This window comes from Pelodiscus sinensis, chromosome 23 (assembly GCF_052426305.1).
Source record: "Pelodiscus sinensis isolate ZL-2025 chromosome 23, ASM5242630v1, whole genome shotgun sequence".
NCBI lineage: Eukaryota > Metazoa > Chordata > Testudines > Trionychidae > Pelodiscus > Pelodiscus sinensis.
In genome coordinates, this window is record NC_143074.1 from 26,765,429 (window position 1) to 26,788,405 (window position 22,977).

A 22,977-nucleotide genomic window follows, 5' to 3' on the forward strand; every position below is an offset into this window, starting at 1 on the left:
CAGAGACTCCAGCGGCCAATCCCAGCTCAGAAAAGCTGTTTGCTGTGACTGCTGATAAAACCACTCGCTTGCTCTCTGCAGGTCTCGGAGCCACATGTAGCGTTTCAGCTCTTTCTCTTCAGTTCTAGGAAAGTGCAGAAGTGCTGAGTGGAGGAACCCGGCGTGGGCTACCCAGTCCATATACTGCTGTGTCCCTGGGACATCCCGCTAGGTTCATGTCACCTATCCCAGATAGTTCAGAGTCTACCCCTCACCCTGAATCCTGCCAGCAATCACAGACGAGGCCTTCCTGGGGCTGCCTTGCCCAAACTATCCTCCACGGTCAGGCTTATCCTAACAGTCTCTGCCCTAGAGTAAACTTACATCTCCTCCTTTCCACAAGGAGGAATGGAAATCAGTGACCTTCCTGAGCTGCCTTGCTTCACCTCCCCCATGTGCTCTTCTCCAGGGCCAGGGATAGAGGCCAGGTATTGGAACGAACACACAAACCCACCCCCGGGGGCTCTCCTCACCCATCTCCCATCGTCTTCTCTCTTCTCAGCCCTGCCCCATGGTGCTTGCCTCACGGGGGATTTTGAAATGTCCCTGAAGGAGTCAGATGCCTGACGGCCCAGGAGAGTCAATGGTGTTCGGACACCTCACTCACTTGGCATCTCACCTAGGTCTTCTTTTCTGTTACCTTGAACATGATTCATGTACTTCCTCTTTAGGGGTCTTCCTCGTCATTTTTGTTGCTGTTCCCACATTTTAAAATTTGCCTGCCTTTTTGTGAAGTCAACACCCTGTACGGAAGCCTAATCATGATACACTTGTTGGCAACAACGTTTCTTTGCCTGTTTGCCATATATCGCACTGTTAGACCAGCTGCAAGAAACACCCCTGTGGCTGAGAATCCAGGTGCCATCCTTGTGCCACGCATCCCCCTGGGTTTGGTGACAACAAGGACTGTGAAGAGTCTGTGCCAACAGACAGAGTGGTCAGTGATGCAGCAGCAGCTGTCTCCGTTCAAGTGGATGAGTACTCACTCCCGTGAAGAAACTGAGTTCTAGTCCCATCCCTGCCCTTCCCCCAGGAATTGCTACTTGGCTTCTAAGTGTCCGGTTAAAACATCACAGGGCCCAAGTGCGCCTCAGCCATGCTCTGGTTGGCCAGGTAATGGACTGGTCACAGAAGGGCAAGCTGGAGGCCAGGATAAAAATCACAGAATTTCACCAACAGTTCCGGAGTTTTATGAACACTTCACCAAGTCCTTCTCCAGAGATTCACTCTGCCAAGGTTCCCTAGAGACCTCACTGCGGCCCGTCCACAGGCTCCTTTCAGGTTCGCATTAGCAAGTGCACCTTCCAATGCCGCAGCTGCTGTCAGAGGAACCACGGGGTTCGTATTGCACAAAGCAGGGATAATTGTCATCCTTCGACAGCTGAATGGAGAGCTCAGCCTCTAGGAAAGAAGCATAAGCTCCTGAAACAGCAATCCAACCAAAGGGCTTCCAGCTGGGAGACACACTCCCTTCTCTACAGAGAGAGCCTGCCTCGAACATCATAGCTCTAAAATTGTTGAGGGATAGAGACCTCACTGCATGAGCAGAGGCTTCTTCCACTAGAGTGAGCATAGAAGTCTGCAAAGGGGAGGGATCCAACGAATTCTCATCCAATAATCACGTCTATGCCTCCCGAAGACAGGTGGGTATTCTGCACTGAAGGGTCTGGATCCAGATTTAGTTCTCGGTCCTGTCATAGAGCCCCATGGTGACCTTGGGCAAATCACGGAGGGTACATCTGCTCCCCATGGCTGGCCCAGGACAGCTGGCTCAGGCTCTGGGGCATTGGCCTGCGGGACTGTTAAACTACAGTGTCAACAGCTGGGCCTGGGCTGGAGCTGATGCTCTGGGACGTGGCTTGTAGGGAAAGCCCTCGATGTTAATGGACTTCGGGTCAAGGCTTACGTGCCTCAGTCCCCAGCTGTAAAATGGGGTTAATTCTCCATTTCTCCCACGCTTAGTCCGTCTTGCCCATTTGGCCTATAAGCCCTGTAGAGCAGGGACAGCCGCGTACTCTGTGTTCAGTGAATATGTCATTGGGTCCTTTATCTTGCTCGGGGCTTCTAGGCGCTATGGCAATAAACCGCCCAGTATCCAGGGCTCTCACCAGAGTGGACAGAATAGGTCCCCACCCCAGGGAGCTCACGCTCTAAGGAGCGAAAGCAGGAAAAGGTGCAGAAAGGCCGGTTCCCCCACATTGTAGTTGATTGGTTGTGGTGTCTGAGGGTTGGGTGCTTACTTTCCAAACAGATCCTACAGAAAGGCGGAGGGCCTGGTTTATTTAGCAGCTTAACCTCAGGGAAGGTTTGTCACATCGCACTGCCGGGGAACTCAGTCAGCCACCGCTCAGCTCTGGAGTTTGCTGAAAATTCCTATTTTCCACCACACGTGTTTCTGGGGCTTGATGCTCAACTGCCAGTGGGTCCCAGGCGATTCTGTGCTCAGTAGCTAAACTGAACTACTGTTCCTGGACAACCAGGAGGGTTCTCAGCTCATCTTTTTGGGAAGAGTATTCAGGGAAATGAGGAAGAAGGCTTAAAACAGCGATGTGCAACGGAAGCTAGTAAGTGGGCTGCATGAGTGGCCCTCCTTCATCTCAGCGGCCACAAGATTCTCATGGCCAGGACGGTCTCCCAGAATAGGGTAGTTTTGCGAATTGTGCTTGCAGGCCTAGACTTTGTGTTGTGAGCCGACTGAACCACAGCAGCACTTGGATTGGCTGCAGAGGGAGCACACGGTTCCTACGGTCAATGCTGTGTGCAATCAGCACACACCTCACTTCATGTGCCCTGGCTTTACGTGTGTGTCACGGCGGTAAAACCAGTAGCAAAAAACCTACAGACAGAAACCAGCAGAATCTGGCAACGCTGCACGTGGGCAACAGTAACCAAGATGGCTCACGGGCCACACACGAGCCCCCAGGCCACATGCAGGTGGCCCCCAGTGTTTTAAAAGAAAGAATGTCCCAGCCGCCCTTTGCAAAGGAGACAGTGCAGCATGCCAGAGGGTGGGAAAGAACGCCGGGGAGAGCCAGTCCTGAGCATAAATCTTCCTTTCAGAATTCTAGCCAGCACCCTCCTCATCAGCCATTAGCATCATGAGCCATGCGGTGCCCTGGGGAGCTTGGTGGGGTGAAGCAAAGGCGGTACTGGAAAGGTGCAGAGGCAGCTTATCCTATCATCCTACAGCTGTGCATCCATGGCGTGTCAGCTCGCTCCGAGCAGCCTTTTCCAGCACTCATTAACCACGACGCGACTTCATTCAGCTTTCGTACAAGGGAAACGTTACTCTAGCGGACAGGCAGGTGTTTGGCAGCTCCCCCCAGCTCTGCCAACACACTAATCTACGACCTGCAGGTCCCACTGCTATAGCCATGCTCTCCCTTGCCCCTCCAGGAGCTCTGTCAGGGTGAGTCTATGCTAACCGTAACTCAAAATAAAATACACAAATTGTGTCTCTTATTTCGATGCTATTTCAAAATAGCTTATTTCGTCATTTGGCGCTGTCTACACAGCACCACATTTCAAACTAAAGCGCTATTCCAAAACGTCCCTTTCTCCTCGTAGAACGAGGTTTACAGGGACGTTGGAATAGCAAGCCTGAAAGAACGGGCTTGCTGTGAAGCCACGGGATAGCTATTTCGGGATACTCCCGTGTCCCGAAATAGCATTGCAGTGTAGACGCACTCTCACTGTCCTGCAATGCTCTCCTCCCCCATCCCACCCATATCTGTCCTGGCACGTGCCTCACTCCTGCCCCACTCCCCACCTATTCTGACGCAGCCCAGAGCTCCACACACAGTGCTCTCATTGCTCCTCAGGTCTGATCTTGAAAGCCTCCTGCTAGTCTGAGCATGGAAACCAGGGTGTCCGTGGATAATAATGCCAAAGGGAGAAAGTGTCTACAGCTTGCACTTCCATTTAACCCCTGGTTTCTAGCCTTCTCCGCTAGCAGTGTCAGGTTCTCCTCTGCTTTTGGGCCTGAGGTGAGCACTGCAGAATGAGTTAACGATCGATAACACGAACAAGATAGTGCCTAGGTCAAAAGACCTTGGGGAGGGCAAGCCACAGTCTTGGACCTGCTATGGAAGAGGCTCTTTATCAGGCTCCTGCTGCTGACTCCTGTTCTCTGACACCGAACAACCCTGCCATGTCCTGGAAGAAACAAGAGTCTCTGAGGTAGAATGGGGTGGTCCCTGGTCTCGAGGTGACCCCCAGGGAGCCACTGCTGTTATGGATCACTGGTACAATATGCTCTCTCTGGCTGCTTACACTCAGGCGATAGGTACCATTGCTGGCTTCACTGGGAGCCAGAGGGATTTGCAAGAGTCCAGCTGTCAGGTGTCCAATGCATGCACTGCAGTGGCCAGGTTGCCACCAGCAGGATGGACAGCCAGTGGGGGAAGAGGACTGCTTTGTGACTCCCACTCTTCGAGTGTCTCACGTCAGTTCCAGGCTATTGATCATCAGACACCCACCCTGAGCCGCCTGTTGTGAGAGGGCTGTGGGTACCTATGCACAAGGAAGGGCACCTCAACTCCCAAACTCATTACAGCCGTCTCAGGATCCCTTGGACTGGTGCAGATGAGCTGGCAGGAACATTGCCACTTCCCAGAACCATAGTCATCTATCTCACATGCTTTTTCCTCCATTCCTGTCCCCATGGCCTGGGCCTGCCCCACTCTCTGCCAATGAGATGAAGAGTCTGACTGTCTCTTTGGGGCTGCCTTTCCAAACAGGATTCTCTGTCAGGAGCCAGGCACATCTTGGGAGCAGGTTACAGCCTTTCTGAGAAGCCCCCCTTCCAAGCTGACTGGCCGGGGTGCAGAGAGACCTCTGGACAAGACAGTGGAGGAGAGGGGCGCACAGCTGTCATGCTGTAATATATCTGCAGGCTCCCCAAGGCAGTATGGGGAAGGTGGAGGGATTGCAGCTTTTGGCTGGTGACATATTACATCCAGGAGGGAAGGAATTGCCTTGCAGGGAACATAAATCAGGGACCATTCTCACCTTTGAGAAAAACTAAACTTCGTATGAATATAATTATACTCTTGGTGCAAATAAAACAAGATATGACAGATTTAGAAGTCTGCCACTACTAAGCTGGTGCTATAAAACTTCAGTGACTAGCATTTGGCAGGAGATTCAAAGAGGATTCTGCTCTCCCTAGACACTGATATTGTGCCCAAGATATCTCTTTTAGAGCTCTTTTGGCTGAACTTTGCACACACTGCAAATTAACGGAGTTTGCCTTGGACCACGCAATCTGCACCTAGTACCTCTGGGGTTACAACTTCAAAGTCCCAAAGTCTTTTCCTGCATCTACCTGAACCTGCCTGCAGGATTTCGAGTAACAAAGGGTTTTGTCTCCAATTCCTGAACGTGATTTTACTGTCTTCGCCATAATTCCTAAGCCACCATCTAGCAGAGTCAACATTCCACTTTCTCTCCAGGGCCAGGGTTTGCTCCGTCCTCCTGAAATGCTGCTCCACTTCTCTGCGTGTGCAATACATCTGTGCACCGTCCTCAGGGAAGAGAGCATCCATCATTCGCTCGGACTGAGTTAATGTCCGCTCAGCAGTGAGCTGGGGTTTGGCATTTCCCCCCAGTGGCTCTGAGCTGGCAGCACAAAGCACGTGCAACTTCAGTGGCAGCTGTGAGTAAAGCCTCAGCATCTTTGGACATTACTGCCGGCCTGGTCACTCAATCAGGGATTGAAAAGTAGCCTCTCTTCTGCAAAGGCATTTCACCAGTCAATTACCCAGAAAGAGAGGGTGTGGAATGGGTAGTCATCCACAAGTCTGACACTGTTCCCCTGGGCTTGAACAAAGACATCGACTGGATGTTGCATTATAAAGCCAGTCTACCCTGCCTTTAACAACTCCATTTTTACATCCAAACCAGAGAACTGGACACTTCCAGCCAACTTACTTAGCCTCATTAGCACCGGTCCTACAATTGACAGGTACTTCCCCCCATCTTTGTTATAAATAATTTGGTTCCTGTTATTTCCACTACAACTCATCTGATGAAGTGGTTTTTACCCACAAAAGCTCATGATACAATATATATTTGTTAGTCTCTAAGGGTGCGTCTACACTTACACCCTAATTCGAACTAGGGATGCAAATGTAGGCGACCGAAACTGCTAATGAAGCGGGGATTTAAATATCCCGCACTTCATTAGCATGATCTCGCCGGCGCGTTACTCCTCTCAACAGCTGTTTCGAAAGTGAAAGTGCGCGCCAGGACGCGTTAGTTCGGACCAAACCCCTTGGTTCGAACTAACGTTACTCCTCAAAAAATGACATTTTTTGAAATGTGGGTGATCAGAGTGCATGGCTTTAAATCTGAAATTGCTTTCTGAGTAAACTGTTCTCATATCACATTTATCACAAGCAGTGTTTGAACTATTGCAGCACATGGACAATAACACATCTCCCAGAGTATTCCCAGTTTTCCTAACTGGACATAAAGTTCATTATTTGGAGAGCAGCTGGCACAGACCTGAAGGGAGAGAGGAACTTGCAAAACTGGTAGATTCTTTAGTGTTACAGACAACTACAAAAAATCTGCTTCTTTCTCTATTTCAATAGTTGCCCGGCCTAGAAACTGGCCAACCCAATCAATCACCACAACTCTGCTTGGAGATAATGTTCTGAGCCAGAGTTAATTATAATGGTGAAGTCTTCAATGATACATTTAAGCAAAGTATAATTACAAGAGGTTACTATCTATGACACTCTTCAACAGCATGCACCTTATCACTAGGTTGCCCACAATATGTTATTATAATTTATAGCCAGCTGTGCTACATTTGCCTCTTAAGTGAGCACATTTCCACGCTGCTCTGGGCTGACCTCGAAAAATGCATGCAAATTAAATTACCCCGCACACATGCTGCTATTTGTAACACCAATCACTTTGGGATTGATAGTCAGGCCTCCACAGTGATTGGGAGGGTGGATTAATGAACAGTTCAGTCTGACACAGGTCAGGATTCCCAGCACCTTGTCTTTCATTTAGTGCACTACATAACGGACCCCGCTTTCATACATTCCCTTCTCCCGATGCACAGAGATCCCTTGGTCTGGGGAACTGCCCCCACACACACACTTCCCAGTGCCAGGAGAGCAGCAGAACCAGGTGGCTGCCCTGGCGTCTGTCTGGCGAGGGGGCAGTTCAGGTTTTGCTGAAGCCCTGGGGATGCCATGCAATGTGGTCCCAGTAGCTGGGGAGGATGCTAGTTACCCTGACTGCCATTCTCCATGGAGTGCCAAGAGCACACAGTGGCAGCACAGCCCTGGTCACAGCAGGCAAAGAGCCAGGGAGAGGGGGCCGCTCAAACTCACAGCAGAGGCCCCACTGCACAGAAGTGTGGATCTTTGTTTCCTGGTGAATATCAGCAATTAATGCCAGCGCACGTTACGCCAGGTGACCTTGCAGCCTTGGCATCCAGTCACCCTGCACGCATCGCCCTGCATGCCAAACTCTAGAATATTTCTCTTGCCCAGTGTGACCAGGGAGCAGGATCCACAGCCCCACACAAGGCGCTGTGAGCACAAGAGCTGAGTGACTGTGTCAGGTGCAGTTTGCCTGGTGCCGGGAGAGGCGAGAGTGGCCCCAGAACCTCAGGGAGCCAGAGCCAGAGCCAGGGGCAGGGCGGTCCTTCAGGAACCTGTAGGCCCTCCGGCTTGGGGAGAACGCTTGACCTGGGTTTCTGGTCCATCACTCTCCCCAGAGTGACCCTAAGCCCCAGGGCCAGAACAAGGCTAGGGGCCATGCCGAGCAGGTATGGAGCAGGGTGGGGAGGCCAGCTGCTCACTCCTGACATTGCAAAGGCATCACCACGATGCTGAAAAATCTCACCTCCTTCAGGTCGCCTCAGCAAGAGGAGACAGAGCGTGTTGGTGCAGCAGTGCAGGCTGCCACGGGCATTCATCCTTGCTGTCAGTCCCATGCCCTGACCCCTTCCTCCATCGCGGGCCGCTCCATTTTCACCTCAGCCGTAACCACGAGAGCCAGCGCGACTGGAGCTGCTTTCAGCCTCTCAGAGCTGGATTCAGTTTCACCAAGTCATTCTCTGTTTTGAAAGTAATAACGTTTTGCAAATTGCCCATTTTTCAACCCTAATGAATAAGACTCTCTAGTAACCTATCACAGCCCTGTGCCAAACAGCAGGGACACCAGCATGGCCTGCTGGACGAGGGGAGACTGTTCCCTCAGGACTACGTCTGGTCTCAGCAGACGTTCCAGGTCATTCCTCCATAACAGTGCACATGTTACAAAAGCAGCCTGTAGCCAACCACAGAAGAGGGATGAGACGTGCCAACACCAAGCACTCGGGCCAACTGGCTCACCTCTCTGCTGCCATGGCAAAGGCTCAGCTCCGGGGTAGGGGAACTGGGGCGGCTGCTCGGGTTCATGCTGGCCAGCCAAACAATGGATACAATCCACTACATTTCAGGAATGTCTTGTCATGTGAATCACTGGGCCATTAACCTGAGCAGCCCCAGTGTATCCTCCAGCACCATCAACACTGCCTGCCTCGTCCCCAAGGGAGTAATTAAAAGGGAATCACACAGAGGAATGTGTAATGCATTATTGGATCCTAATAAATACAAGAGCCCTCTAGAGCACTGACAGTGATTTAGAACGGAGCTGCTGGATACGGTGGGGGAGGGAGGAGAGAAGTGGGATTTGTTCTGCTGTTAATTTACAGGACAACAGTCATGTTCCTCTTTATCCCTTTGTCCAGCGAGAAAGGCTTACAAAGGGCGCTGCAGTGAGGAAGGAGCTCAGTTATTTAGCACCCCATTTAAACTGTGCAATCAACACAGCACAAGCAGTCACCCTCCGCTCTGAAGGTTGTAGCCTCTGCTTACAGGGATACATCACAAGGTGAACAAACATAGCAGCCCTAAAATCTCCTCGAGGGAGAGGCAACTTGTCTAACGGGGCTAGCTCAGGGCTTGGAACCATCACTCCTGGGTTCCGTTTCCAGCTTGGCCAAGGTTCTGTTGTGGGTCTGGGTACGTCACTTCACATCCTGCCTTAATTTCCCATGTTCTAATACTCACTTGGAAGTATTAATTCATGTGTGTACAAGGCTTTGGAGCTACCAGTCCCTCTGCACTGCTAACCATTGTCAAAATAGGGTTAAAAAACAGGTACAGAAGAACAGGTTGTAGCATTAGAAGAAGCAGTCACCTTGTCTCCTCTCTGTTGATAGGGCCTCATCCAAGACACAGATCTTGAGGTGGGGCAGTCGATGATAAAATCAGGAAATAAGTTGCTTTAACTCTTGGGTTAAGCTGATCTAACACCAGCTGGGGGGGGCGGTTTGTTTGCTCCCTAAAGAAACACTCAGATCATCTTGGAAAGCCTTAATTTAATCTGATGTACATTGTGAAGGGAACAAAGTCTAGAAACTAGGATAATAATATTTGATTATAGTTCCTGGGGGCAGATATAAGCAACTAAACATAAATTCCCTTCCCTTTGCTTTGTGCTTCATCCATCATCAGTGAATCTACTCTCATTTTGGTCACTTTGTTCTCCAGGGAGTTGGAGATACAAAAGCCTACCAGGGCAGCTAGTCCATCCCCAGACCCTACAGCACAGAACTCTTCCTGCAAGTTCCACCTACACTCACCTTGCTACAGTGTCACTGCTGGCTTGCAGGGTAAAGGCACTACCAGCATCTCGGGCTTGTGGCACTTAGGAAACCCTACAAAGCCCCAGCCCCCTCCCTGCACTTCTTCAGAATCCACTGATGGGCTGTTTTTGAGCTGACAGCAGATTCCCTTCGCATGGTAGAAGTGGCAGACACTGGGTGCACATGCAGAATTCCAGCATCATCTGGCCCACTGGGGTAACTCTCAGCCATGCCACAATTTTTCTCCTGCTCTGCTACTGGGACACTTGTTGACTGAGAACTGTTTTTTATATAGAAACCTTCATTTCTTCTTTCTTCATTCGTTCTGCAGGCTTTACAAAGCTGTTTCTCAACGCCCCAGTGTGCATGCTTCGTTAAACCACAAACTAGGCTGCAATTAAATCAAATTCCAGAGAAACTTCTTCCAGCATCTTACTTGGTACCTACTGTCAGTTCATCTGTGTGAACTGACTGTGGGAGGAGAATGATTTCCAATAATCCTAGTTACCTACCTGATGGCTGGCCAGGTGTGCAGATCACCTGCCAGGTGCGGTCTGCCCAGCTCTTCTGCAAATGTAGTGCTACAATATTAGCAAAAGACAAACACAAACAGAGAAGCTATAGCTCCATCAGAACTAGTCCTGAGCATGCCTATATGTGAATATTATGCATTTGTATGATAGTAATGAGGTAATTGCACTGAATTATAGTACAGTGGAAGAAAGAATCACAACAGCATCTCAAGGAAGCTTCCCTCCTCTCTATCTTCCCTCCCTCCCCCCAGCCCTCTCCTTCACCCGATAAAATGTTTAGTTTCAGATCAAATAGCTTGACTTGCTGCTAAAGCCAAAGCTTTAGGGCAAGCACCTGGTTCTGATCCTCTTGGCTCTGGAAAACAAGCAGGATTTTTCAGGTCACTTTAGGTTGATGTAAAGTTCAACAATAAATTAAAAATACATCCCTTCCCCCCTTTGTGGTTCAGACTTTAAAGGTACCTTCATCAGCAAGTCTCTGGGAGGGTGAACCAGGAAGAGCTGAATTTCCAGAACAATCCAGAGCCCCTCCCCCCCTTTACCAATTCTGCTGTTAGAGAACCCAGCTCCCATCTGCATGTGTGCACAGGAAAGGCACTGAAACCCAGACAGACAGACAGACAGACAGCCTCGGAGGCAGAACCACTTATATAACATTGAACGACACTCACTACCATGGGGATATGCACCCAACAATGTCTAGGGAGATAAATGCAGCAGAGTGAAGATGAGGTGCAAATTCCACACGCACCTTCTTGACTGTCTATCTCCACAGTCAGGGACTGCCCTGGAACTAAGCGGCACCTGCTTTCTGTGGAGCCCCAGGCTGCCTACACTGGAACCACCCGGGGAACGTGCTGATCCAGCATCTGACACGCAGACAAGAACAGCCCCTTCTGTGCTATGACCTGGCAATATGGACACTGTCATCAGGCATTATCACACAGGGACAATGAGAGACCCGATGCCCCCAACAACAGTAGCACTGACTACGCAAGATGAAGCATCATTGGTTGGTTGCAAAATAAACTTTGTGGAGAACACGCTTTATAAACTTGTGAAAATACATGGATAATAAATAAATAAATTACTCCTATGTGCATCCTGCCCCCTGTTTTCAGGCAGGGAAGCCATTGTGAGAAGAGGGGCAAGAAGTTATAGAACAGCAACAAAGACACGATAAAAAATAAAGATGAATTAAATAACCTTCATCTCCAGTAGGATAAGAAATCTAATACCAGCTTAAGTAACTTAAAAGTTGTTAGCAGTTATATATTACTTGCAACATATTTTACACTAGGCAGCTATGAAAAAAGTCATAAAAATGCAATTAAATGTCTGAACTGTTGCTATTTTGCAAATTAAAACAACACACGGTATCCTTACCTCAGCTTATATTACTTACTTAAGACTTGTGCACAGTTATTTTCACCAGTTTAACCATGCTTCTTTTCCATAAAAAATCTGTTGTTAATGGGTCCTTTGGGAACTCTGAAAATAACAAGATCTTTAATAAAAAAAATTAATAACTGTGAGAGCAAACTCAAGTTGGGAAGTCTTCTTAGAATATATTAAAGGTTCTATTTTGAAAGAAAAAGATTTGCACAGAAAACCTCCATTGTTTGAGTTTCTGCCCAGCACTGTGCAGCAGGTAAATCAAAACCACTATTCTTTGCAAGAAAAAGGGGGGAAAGGGCAGTCTCCCGAAGGAGCAGAGTGTATCACTTCTGGGGGTCACTGAAAACCCTACAGGCTGGTCTTGCTGCTACTGAGGGTTAGAAATAAATTACTTCTTGTGATACACTTATGTAACATAGTAAGATCTGCCAGGTAAATCAGTTATACATACATTGGTTTTACATTTAGACTCATCTTGTCATTTAAACTTCTAATGGCAGCACTGCTTTCATCTACTTACCCAGAAAAGTATTCAGCAGCTGATTCATTTGAGGTACCAGCATGATAAAAAAGAGGATATCAATGAAGAGACTCAGGAACGACATCACACAAACAGAGCATGTTAGTATATGCCACTTGCAGGCAGAATGCAGAATTCTGCCCCCCTGTGTGTTCAAAAGCTAATGAGATGCATTCCCAAGTACTTAACAAACAGAGATTGTCATGTATTTGTCAGATCAATGTGCTGGTCTGGCCTCCATCTAGCTACACCCTGGAACTGGATTCATAGATGTCTCACACAATTTTAGAATTTCTGACTCATAAAATCTAGCTGTTGGGATACGCAAGCATAATCCTGCAGGCTATTTCTCTGGTAGTCTGTGTTGTCACCTGTTCTTCCTTTGCTTTGCTTCTTGTTCCCATGGCCAGACTTCTGTTTGCCTAATTCTTCCATGCTCCTCTGATGCACTTAGAAAAGGTGCAAATTCACTTGTGGGTCATGCCTCAAAATTCCAAAACACTCACACAAGAGTGTTAGCAATGTGCTCTAGTAGTAGCCATTGATTGTGCTAGGGACCAGCTTGATAATTTGACCAAGGGATATGTGAACAGTTCAGTGAAAACTCTTGCTGGGGTATATTAGTGGTCATACTGTATATATATACATACCCTATATATATACACCTTCCATCATAGCAGCTTCCCTGTGCTGCTGCCTCTTCCAATAAAAACAGACTCTAGTCAAAGAGAAAAGGCTGGCATATCATACTGAAATGGGGTGATGCCATGCCATACACCGAGGGGACACTTTCCTCGGGACACTGTTCTGTCCCCCAATCCGATCAAGAATACGGCAAAAATGGGAAAGGGGCCTAGAATGCTAAGGGTACGTGTGACGGCGCGTTGGAGTTTTCCCGTCTCCTGCACCCCCGTAGTGGCACAGACAGACTCCACCAGCCAGTAGAATAGAGGGAGTTTATTGCTTCTCCAGGATACAGCACAGCACAGATGTAATCTGGTTACAGGGCAGGCCTAGGATGCCTCAGCTCCTCTTGAGATGGGGGAGCCTGGGCCCCTAAATCCCAGCCCATTGCCTAGGCTGCTTCCTCCATGATACCAGCCAGAAACCTCACCCCCTCACTTCCAGCCCTGCCCCCAGCCAGGGCTCCACTCCCCTTCTTCCCATTGTTCCGCTCCCTGGGAGATAACTGGTCAGACAGGTTCGAAGCCCCCTTGCATAATGACTCATCCCCTGCCCTGCTGGGCTGTGCTGCAGCCAGTGGAGGTAACTCACAACCCAAGCCTAGCAACCAGCAAGGTACCCACACTACGTCACAGTGCGTCTACACTAGCCCCTTAGTTCGAACTAGAGAGACTAATGAGGGCAACTGAAATTGCAAATGAAGCGCGGGATATTTAGCATGTTCCCAGCCAGTCGCCATTTTTGAAAATGACTAGCCCGGAATAACTGCCCGCCTCTACACGCGGCAGAGAAGCGCGATTCCGAGATAACCCCTCAGTTCGAATGAACAGTTAAACCTCAAACCTCTGTTAATTCGAACTAAGGGGTTATCTTGGAATCGCGCTTCTCTGCCGCGTGTAGGAAATAGCACAGGTGCCCTGGTGGCCACTCCATACAAAGTAATCAGGACTCTCTAAATCCTGTCTCCTGGCCCCTCTTAAAGCTGCAGGCCCCCTGGACAAGCCTTATAGCAGGAAGCTGGCTTCAGAGCAGTACCTCACCGCAGGGCTCTCCTTGCCACAGGCCTTGCCAGCCATGGCTGAGTCTCAAGCCCCCTGCGACATCCCTGGCTCTCGCAGGGAGCAGCCATGGGGTCCCAGGACCCACCCAGGGGACCAAGAGGTGCGCACCCTGCTGGTCCCGACTGGAGATCCTGTCCCTCCTTGAGCTGTGGGGCGAGGAGGAGACCTTGCAGGATCTCCAGTCCATGCGCCGAAATGCAGACATTTATGGCCAGACGCCCTACTCCCAGGTGGACCTTGGAAAAGGTCTGGAGTAAAGGAGCTCTGCCAGGGATATGTCTGGGCCACAGAACGCAGCCCCATTAGCAGGAGCTGCACCAGATCCTGGGGGATGGGGAAATGTCTTCCCCACCCGTCCTGGAGACCCCCATCATGACCTCCGCGTAGGAGGAGCAGGAAGGCCAAGGCCAACCGGAGGAGGAGGAGACAGACACCGTAACCTTGTCCCTGGAGACGGTGCCAGTGACCCAGGATGTCTCCCAGGCCGCCTCAGAAGCCTGGGAGGGATCTTCAGTGAGTGGTCTCACTTTGTCACACACACAGGGGCGAGTGTCGCTCAGGCTGGACATCGAGCTGTGGTCCGTGCGCGGGCAACCACATGCAGCGTTAGTGTTCAGCATGCAGACGCAGCACAAGAGGCTACTCACGTCCTGCTACGGGGGGGAGGGTGGGGTGCCATGGTGGGAAGCAGGCTAGCCACAAGGGTGCAGGCACGACCCCACACAGAGTGCCGCACACAGCATGCAGGCATGCCTGCACATGGGAGCCAGCAGCCGCTCCCGTACACAGCGCTGCGAGCTGCACCTGTGGGTGCAGACCCCAGGGAGGCCCAGGCTGCTCCCAGCTCCTCTGCCACCCATGAGGGGATCCCACTGTGGCTGGACACTTCCCTTGCCTGCTTGTCCGTGGGCCGGAGGGGGGTGAGGATGGGAAGCGGGCAGCACGGTCCCCTGGGCACGTTGGGGCCCCTGTGAGGCATGGCCCGCTGTGCAGGATATCCCCCTCCTCTGGCCTGAGGACTGTTGGTCACTCCTCACAGAGGAGGGTGCGGCCTCAGGGACAGTGTCTGCAGGGATGACTGGCCCCCTCTCCCTCTGTGTTCTCCACAGCTGGACCAGCTGGGACTGAGGGGCGAGCCTCACCACCGCAGCCACCTGTCAGAGCCCAGGGGACCCGAAAGTGTGCCAGGGTCCACAAAGACCTGATGCACCAGCACATCAGTGTCCTGCACAACATCCACCGGACCCTGGCGCACAAGGTCCGCGAGGGACCAACTGATGCAATGGTGTGACAACATGTGTGTCACGCATGATGGCACACCCGCCTGATGCCGCTGCTCCTGGCTCCTACCCTCCGCCCCCCCCACTATGCCCATTGCCCCTCCGCCTGCCCCCCCTGTTATGCCTCTGCTCCTTCCCCAGGTGATGACCATACCCCCTCCCCTAGCAATGCCCATGCCTCCACCCCAAGTGATGCCTATGCCCCCTCCCTATACACCCCCACCATCCCTGCCCCTGCTCCAGCCCCCCCTCCCCGTCCAACCCCCTGCACCACTCACCCCTTCCAGCCCTGAGCTCCCTCCCCTCCCCGTTATCAGCCCCCTCCCCCTGCACACCTTTTTTTAATGTGATATAAAGACAGACTGTGTTTTGTTCAAAATCAAACAGGTGTTTTTATTGAGAGGTCAGGGAAGGGGAGAAGGGAGGGATGGTGGTGAAGAAGGGATAAGGCAGCAAGCCAGAGGCCCCTATTGGGGAGGCCTTGGGGAGAGTTATTGGGGTCCTTCAGGGCCTCTGGGATGTGCACCCGGCCTGATGGACCTGTCGGATGGCAGCTGTCTTCGGCTGCTCGAACACTTGCCCCTCATGGCTTGTGTCTGCCCCCCACCCTGGGAGGAAGGCCTTCCCCTTCCTCTACACAATGTTGTGGAGGATACATCATGCTGACATCACCTTGGGGATGCTGTGCTCCCCCATGTCCAGGCAGGTGACAGAAGGCACCTGAACCGCGCCTTGAGGTGACAGAAGGCACACTCCACCTGAATCCTGGCCCAGTTCAGGTGGGCATTAAATTGGTCCCTGCTGGGATCCAGGTGGCTGGTGTATAGCTTCATAAGCCACGGCATGAGGAGGTAGGCCGCGTTCCCCACGATGCACAGTGGCATCTGCACATCCCCAATGGCAAGTTCACAGCGGGGGAAAAATGTGTCCACCTCCAGCTTGCAGTACAGGCTGGAGTTTCTGAAGACTCAGGCATCATGCGCCCTGCCCAACCACCCGCCAAAAATGTCTGTAAAGTGTCCCCACAGGTCAACCAGGGCCTACAGCACCATCGAAAAGTAGCACTTCTGATTACTATGCTGGGCCGCTCGATGGTCCGGTGCGCGGATCGGGATGTGCGTCCCATTGATCGCTCCCCTGCAGTTCGGGAACCCCCGGGCAGCCAATCCGGCCACAGTCCCCTCCAGGTCTCCCAGACGGATGATCTTCCGCAGCAGGAGGGAGTCGATGGCCCTCACAACCTGCAGAAGGAGACAAACAAACACACAAAGCAGAGAATGAGAGAGGGAGTGCCTCAGCCCTTGGGAAGTGCTCACCCTGCTCCCTTTCCCTGCCCCCCTCAAACACTCCAGGAGCCACTCCCTAGGGGGTTGCCCCCCCCAGCAGCAGGACTGTGTGAGGGCGGGACGGCACAACCTCCCCAGGGATGGGGTTTCCCCCCTACCTCCACTCCCCCCCACAGCTCCCAACACTCCTTTCCCGAGAGACCCCCTTTTCCAGGACTCCCCACCCCCCATGCAGGGACTGCAGCCCCAGAGCGCCTTACCTCCATAAGGAGGGCCCCAATGGTGGACTTCCCCATGCTGGACTGGTTGCCCACCAACTGGTAGCTGTCTGGGGCAGCGAGCTTTCAGAGTGTGATTGCGACCTGCGTCTCCGGGGGATGGCAGGCTGCAGGTGGGTGTCGCATCTCCAGAGGGCAGGGGCGAGCCAGGCACACAGCTCCAAAAAGGTGGCCTTCTGCATGCAGAAGTTTTGGAGCCACTGCTGGTTGTCCCACTGCTCCATGACCAGCCAGTCCCACCAGTCCAAACTGGTGTTGAGCCTCCAAAATCTCTTCTCAACTATGGGTTACGGATGCCAGAGTAGAGCACCCACACCCAGAGAGAGAGTCCCCAGAATGAACTCGGGGTCCAGCTCATTCAGAACCAGGAATGCAGCTGGCACAAAATGCTGCAAAAACTGCAGCATGGCCGTGAGGGGCCATTGCATGCCCAGGGATAGCTCCGGTTCCATGGCACAAAGAACGAAACTGCAGCATGGCCGTGAGGGGCCATTGCATGCCCAGGGATAGCTCCGGTTCCATGGCACAAAGAACGAAACTGCAGCATGGCCGTGAGGGGCCATTGCATGCCCAGGGATAGCTCCGGTTCCATGGCACAAAGAACGAAACTGGAGCATCCAAGAAAGAAGAGGGCAAGCACAACAGGCACTGAGAGATTTGCTGTCCCTCGCAGAGGTAGCGAGCAGGCAGCAGAAGCACAGAAACGGCTGTACTGGGGGTCCCTTTAACCACGAGTCTCTGCAAGGCTCTGGCACCAGCACTTGGAAGCAACTGGTGACTTAAAGCCCTGGCTGAAGTGGTTCCGGGTGGCCTTTTATAAAACAGAGCGTCCCATCCATCTGGACAAGCTCTTTTGAAAAAGCACATGATGTTTTCGCTGCGCTTTTGTGTGTGGACGCGCTTTCAGAAGAAGTTTTTTCGGAAGATCTCTTCCAAAAAAGGCTTCTTCAGACAGAAGCCCACAGTCTAGATGTAGCCATAGAGGCCTGGAACATGCCATGCGAGGAGGATCTAGCAGATGAGAACACTGACTGCAGGTCACACCTATTTCCGTGGCAAGTGTACGGGCATACTGAATTGAAATACCTTCCTTCAGAGGCTGCTCCGTCCTCATGCCCCCAGGATGCACAGTGCCCAAAGCAGGGAAAGAGAGACAGCATTGCTGTCACCCCTCCATGCACGCAAAGGGAGCAGGCTGAACCCTACAGAGGGGCAGTAACAAGTGTTCAGAATGTGCTGTGTCCCAGGGAAATGTTCTTTATGCTCCCCAGGCATGCAACGATCCATCCTGCCCTCAAAAAAGGATCAGACACCGATGGTGCATCTATACAGCACCCAAAACTCAAAATAAAATCTGCAGTTCGTGCTATGCAAATTACGCATCTTACTGCAAAACTATTTCAAAATTGCTTATTTTGAAACTTGGCACGTCTACACAGCACCAAATTTCAAAATAATGGCTATTTTGAGCCATCCCTTATCCTCGTGCAACGAGGTTTACTGGGAAGGCAAAATAGCGTGCCCCTTATTTTGAAAAATATTTCAAAATAATGGGTGGCTTGTGTAGACGCAGGGTAGCTATTTCGGGATACCTCTGGTATCCCGAAATAGCTGTGCAGTGTACAGGACTCCTAGATGGATAATGCAAATATCTGCACTTACAGTAACGGAGATACAAATTATGCAAAGCCATCCTGCTTCAGAACGTAGGACAAACACCAGCTTCCCCAGAGGCAAATTATCACCTAATCATCAGTTACAGGTTCTGAACCTTCTTGAGTAGCATCTGCCACTGATTTCCTGCAGAAGGTAGAAGACCAGAAACCATCAATCTGAACAGTGTGGCTGCTGCCATAGCCCTGAACTCAGAGTTCCCATGGAGGCTTACCACCATGGGGTATGTCTAGACTGCATACTTCTGTCGGCAGAGGGATGCCGATTAGGCAGGTCGACATTGCAAAGGAAGCGGAGATTTAAATATCCAGCGCCTAATTTGCATAAAAATGTCCTCCGCGTTTTGCCGACTCAGCACTTTGTTGGCAAAAAGCAGCAGTCTAGAGGGAGATCTCTAGACTTTTTCGACAGATCCTGTAAACCTACTTGCAGGAGGCAGAAGGGATCTGCAAATTAGGCACGGGATATTTAAATCTCTGCCTCATTTGCAATGTCGACCTGCCTAACCTGTATCCCTCTGCCGACACAGGGATGCATTCTAGACATACCCTTGCTGTTGGACTGTTTGTTTCAAAGTCCACATGTCTGTCTCCAGATTTCTAGACCCAGGATTGGACTGAATCATTCAGATTCAGTGACCTCTCCATGGCAGCGCAGGCATGTGGGAATCAGTTCTCTCCTGCTTTTGCTTGAATTCACGCGGTTCTGACCCAAAGCATGGCAGGCTTTCCAGACAGTGTGTCTCTCAGAAGCAGCACACAGTACACACGAAGTCAAAGAACAGCCAGTGTGGGAGACAGAGAAAATGCCAGAGGTGGAAAGATTTCTATTTCACACCGTTAACAACCCTGGCTAGCATTTCTTTAGCAGGCTGTGACAACTCGTGGGATACTATCACTCACTTCCCAACAGACTGTTAATGCTTAATTCTTCTTCCTCTTTGCTGCTGAGTCCAACTAAGATGTCTGGATGTTATTGGGGATTGATGTGAACTGACTAAATCTGCTTGCTGCTAAAAATCCTGGAATTTACAGAACTAGTATGAAATGACCACAAGCAGCTGACCACAGGGGAAAATCTATAGATGTTAAAAAACCCAACAAAACCCTTGATGGCTTCTGTAGCTCTGAGCCTCACAGTTATTCCCACTGCAAATGCTGCTGCCTTCCTCAGCACAGAAAATGTAAGTGCGGGGGATATGAGACAGGACCACGGGCTGGGAAATATCAGTTAGTAGGTCTCTCAGTATGCCCAGAGGAACCACAGAGGAGGAGTTCCACTTAGCGAAGGGCGGGAAGCAAAATCTGCTGCAGGAATAAATCAGCGGCTGCGGCGAGGTGAGTAGCAGTCTTACTGCTTTCCCATTGCTCAGCTGTCGTAGGAACCAAGGACGCCTTGATGCATTACACTCGCTTACCGAGATGGAAGAAGATTATGAGGGTTTGCTGCTACATCCTGCATGAGCCACCAAGACAAATGGGTAGAACGCCCAGGTGTTCATCACCCTTTGCAAACTGGAAGAGATGAGATGTGGCACCCGAAAGGGGATCCTGGAACACACAGAAGGGATAAGCCCCACAAAGGGGAATGAGGGCTGATTCATTCATTAACTAAATCTCTTTGAAGCAAAGGGAGCCATTCTGTAAAACTCTAGTTCAGCTTTCCAAATACATTCTGTCTAGATCTCCCATGAATACACTCCAGTGTGCAAGGTTGCATAGACACATGGATGGCCAGTGCATGGAGCAAAGGGCCCTGGAAACAGGTGATAATATGCAGGTGAATAGTGATGCTGAATGTGTCACTTTGGGTGCCTATGGCCCCCCACATTATGCTCTCCAATCTCTCTTGTTGGACAGTACTTCTGAATGGAGTGGCATGTATGTTGTAACTCAGCATTACATTAAATGAAGCTACAGTACCACTCCCAAGAGACATTGCCCCTGGAGATTTGGGTTTGTCTGTTTGCTTTACTATGTTTTAGCAGTTATGCACCAGCAGAAAAAAAAGGGGGGGGGGATATTTGGTAGAATACACAGGTTCCATGATGTGATGAGAACTCAGCAAAGGAGGAATCCTCACACATGTGGGCTATTACAGCTCATCTTTAATATCCTAAACTGAAGAATCTTGGCATGGAAGATATTTTACAAACTAAAACCTTCTCTGCAGAGGCACATAAAAAATAGCAGGGTTCTATTATTATTGTGCTTTATTATTTGTTTCTAGCAGCACCCATAGGCTATGTTTACACTGCAATGCTATTTTGGGATACCAGAGTATCCCGAAATAGCTATCCCTCATCTTCACAGCAAGCCCATTATTTCGGGCTCGCTATTCCGACATCCCTGTAAACCTCATTCTACAAGGAGTAAGAAACGTTTCAGAACAGCACTTTATTTCAAAATTTGGCACATGACGAAATAAGCTATTTCAAAATAGCATTGAAATAAGATACGCAATTTGTGTAGTTCAAATTGCATACCTTATTTCAAGTTATGGTGCAGTGCAGATGCACCCATAATGTGCTAGACATTATACATAGATAAAAGAGGGAAAGTTAATAAAGGTAACCTAAAGTGGAAAAAAGAGTGTAGATTTTTTTTCTGATCTCTTAATTCATGAAGTTGTTAAAGAGCTGAGTCTCACAACACTATTTATGGTAAGATGCATTTGGTAATGGTAAGTACTTATACTTACACTACATGTTAGAGACTGAAAACTACCCCATTTTTAAAACTGAAGATTGCTGACAATTTTTATTTAGTCGAGCGACAATGAATTCCAATTCCTAGTTCTTTGATAGCTGAGGGCAGCCTCAGTGGATTCAAAGCAGAATGCTGGTACTGACAAAATTAAAAGATTAGAAGATCATAAGTTACAGAACTGCTCTCTTGCTCTCCCTCCGAAGAGCAATTTTGGGTAACTTAGAACTTTCTTAATACACAGAGAAGTAACTTGGTTAGCTAATGAAACTGACATCTGGTGCTCAAAAAGAGCCAAGAATGTTATTGTAGAGGTCACAAGGTGAGTCGCATAGTCACAGAATAAAATGAACCAGGAGATCACATGTACAGAGTATCACATTTCTGAACATATCCTTGACATCCTGTCATATACAAATCACCACTATTATAAATGAGTCATAATAGCACTTCCCTTTTACTGTTGTGCTTTAATGTACAGTATTTCTCCAAGGAAATTCCTACGTCGAAGAGTCTTGAAGCTGATTATTTTTAAAGCAACATGCTCAATAAAAATAGTACAAGCTAAGAATTTGAACCTCATTACTATGGTAACAAATAACAGTGTAGCCAGGAGAGTAGATTTACATGAGACAATAAGCAAAAACCCAGCCACATCCTCCTCTGTACATTTAAAGGCAACACCAGAAGAGATGATGGGGGAACCCAAAAGGTTTGGAGGTGCAGTTTACAGCATGAGGGTCCAAAAGCTTTAGCACTTCTCCGCTGGCTTTCCACACATATCCATAACTTCGGGAAGTGTGCATGAATGATCAGACTCCCACGTGACAATCACCATGAAACAGCCAGGCAATAAAGAGAGAAATTATGTCCCACACTTCCTGGTTTAGGCAGCTCAGAAGAGTTTTTTCTTGCTGTGTGTTGTGCTCCTGTTTCGCCTCCTGGTGGAAACCAATGAATTACAGAGGTACTCGAGAACAAGAGTGAACAAAACAATGCTGCTAAATTAAAGACAAGCCGACCAGAACTTTGGACCTTTCCTGCAGCCCATCCTTGGGCCTTTCTGGAAATGCTGGTAAGTTCAGTACTGCTTCTCTCAGGCTATGTCTACACTGCAAGATTTTTGCGCAAAAATAGCCGTTTTTGTGCAAAAACCTGCAGAGCATCCACACCTCAAATGCACTTTTGCACACGTTAATCAGCAGTAAAATGGCAAAACAAGAGGGCTTTTGCCGGTTTAGGTAAACCTCCTTCTACGAGGCTTAACTCCCTTTTGCGCTACAGCTACTGCGCAAAAAGGCAAGCGTGGACGCTCCAGAGGGGTTTTTTACACAAGAAACCCCTATGGGAAAAAGCATAGGTGCTCTGATAGCCATTCTGTGAATGGCCATCAGAGCTTTCTTGAGCAAGAGCGTCCATGCAGCGTGGATGCTCTCTTGGCAAAAGCACATCACTTTTGTGATGTGCTTTGAGGTGTGGACGTGCTCTTGTGCAAGAAATTTTTGCGCAAAAACCCTTGCACAAGAAGCCTGCAGTGTAGATGTAGCCTCAGACATGAGTTCTGGACCATTCCTGCTGCTCCTAGGAGCTTCCCTTGCAGAGATTCCCCAGAGGATGCAGCATCCTGGAAACCTTCAACTCTCCCAAAGTCTGGAGCTGCTCAACTGTGCTGTATAAGTTTGTTAGTCTTTAAAGTGCTACATTGTCCTGCATTTTGTATAAGTTTGGGGCACTAATGCATTGGAGACCCCTGAAAGCTGAAATTTACTGCGTGGCAGCAAACCCAGAACTGACAGTTTCTGGGTGCCAACTTTCCAGGATTGTCCTAGAGTCTCCAAGAATGAAAGATTAAACTTTAATT

General features: G+C 49.8%; 1 long non-coding RNA gene across 2 annotated transcripts in view; it reads right to left on the minus strand.

Annotated features, from left to right (window-relative positions):
• LOC112547049 (uncharacterized) overlaps nt 1-22,977 on the minus strand; it is a 131,618-nt gene that overhangs the window by 32,003 nt on the left and 76,638 nt on the right. The window contains exons 3-5 of one of the 2 annotated variants that reach the window (XR_003090792.3): nt 11,636-11,721; nt 10,210-10,278; nt 7,909-8,122 (exon numbers count right to left, since the gene is read on the minus strand). This is a non-coding gene — a long non-coding RNA (uncharacterized LOC112547049). Of the gene's footprint in view, nt 1-7,908; nt 8,123-10,209; nt 10,279-11,635; nt 11,722-15,542; nt 16,415-19,828; nt 19,962-22,977 lie in introns of those variants that run through there. The other variant, XR_012897220.2, reaches the window with a different exon arrangement.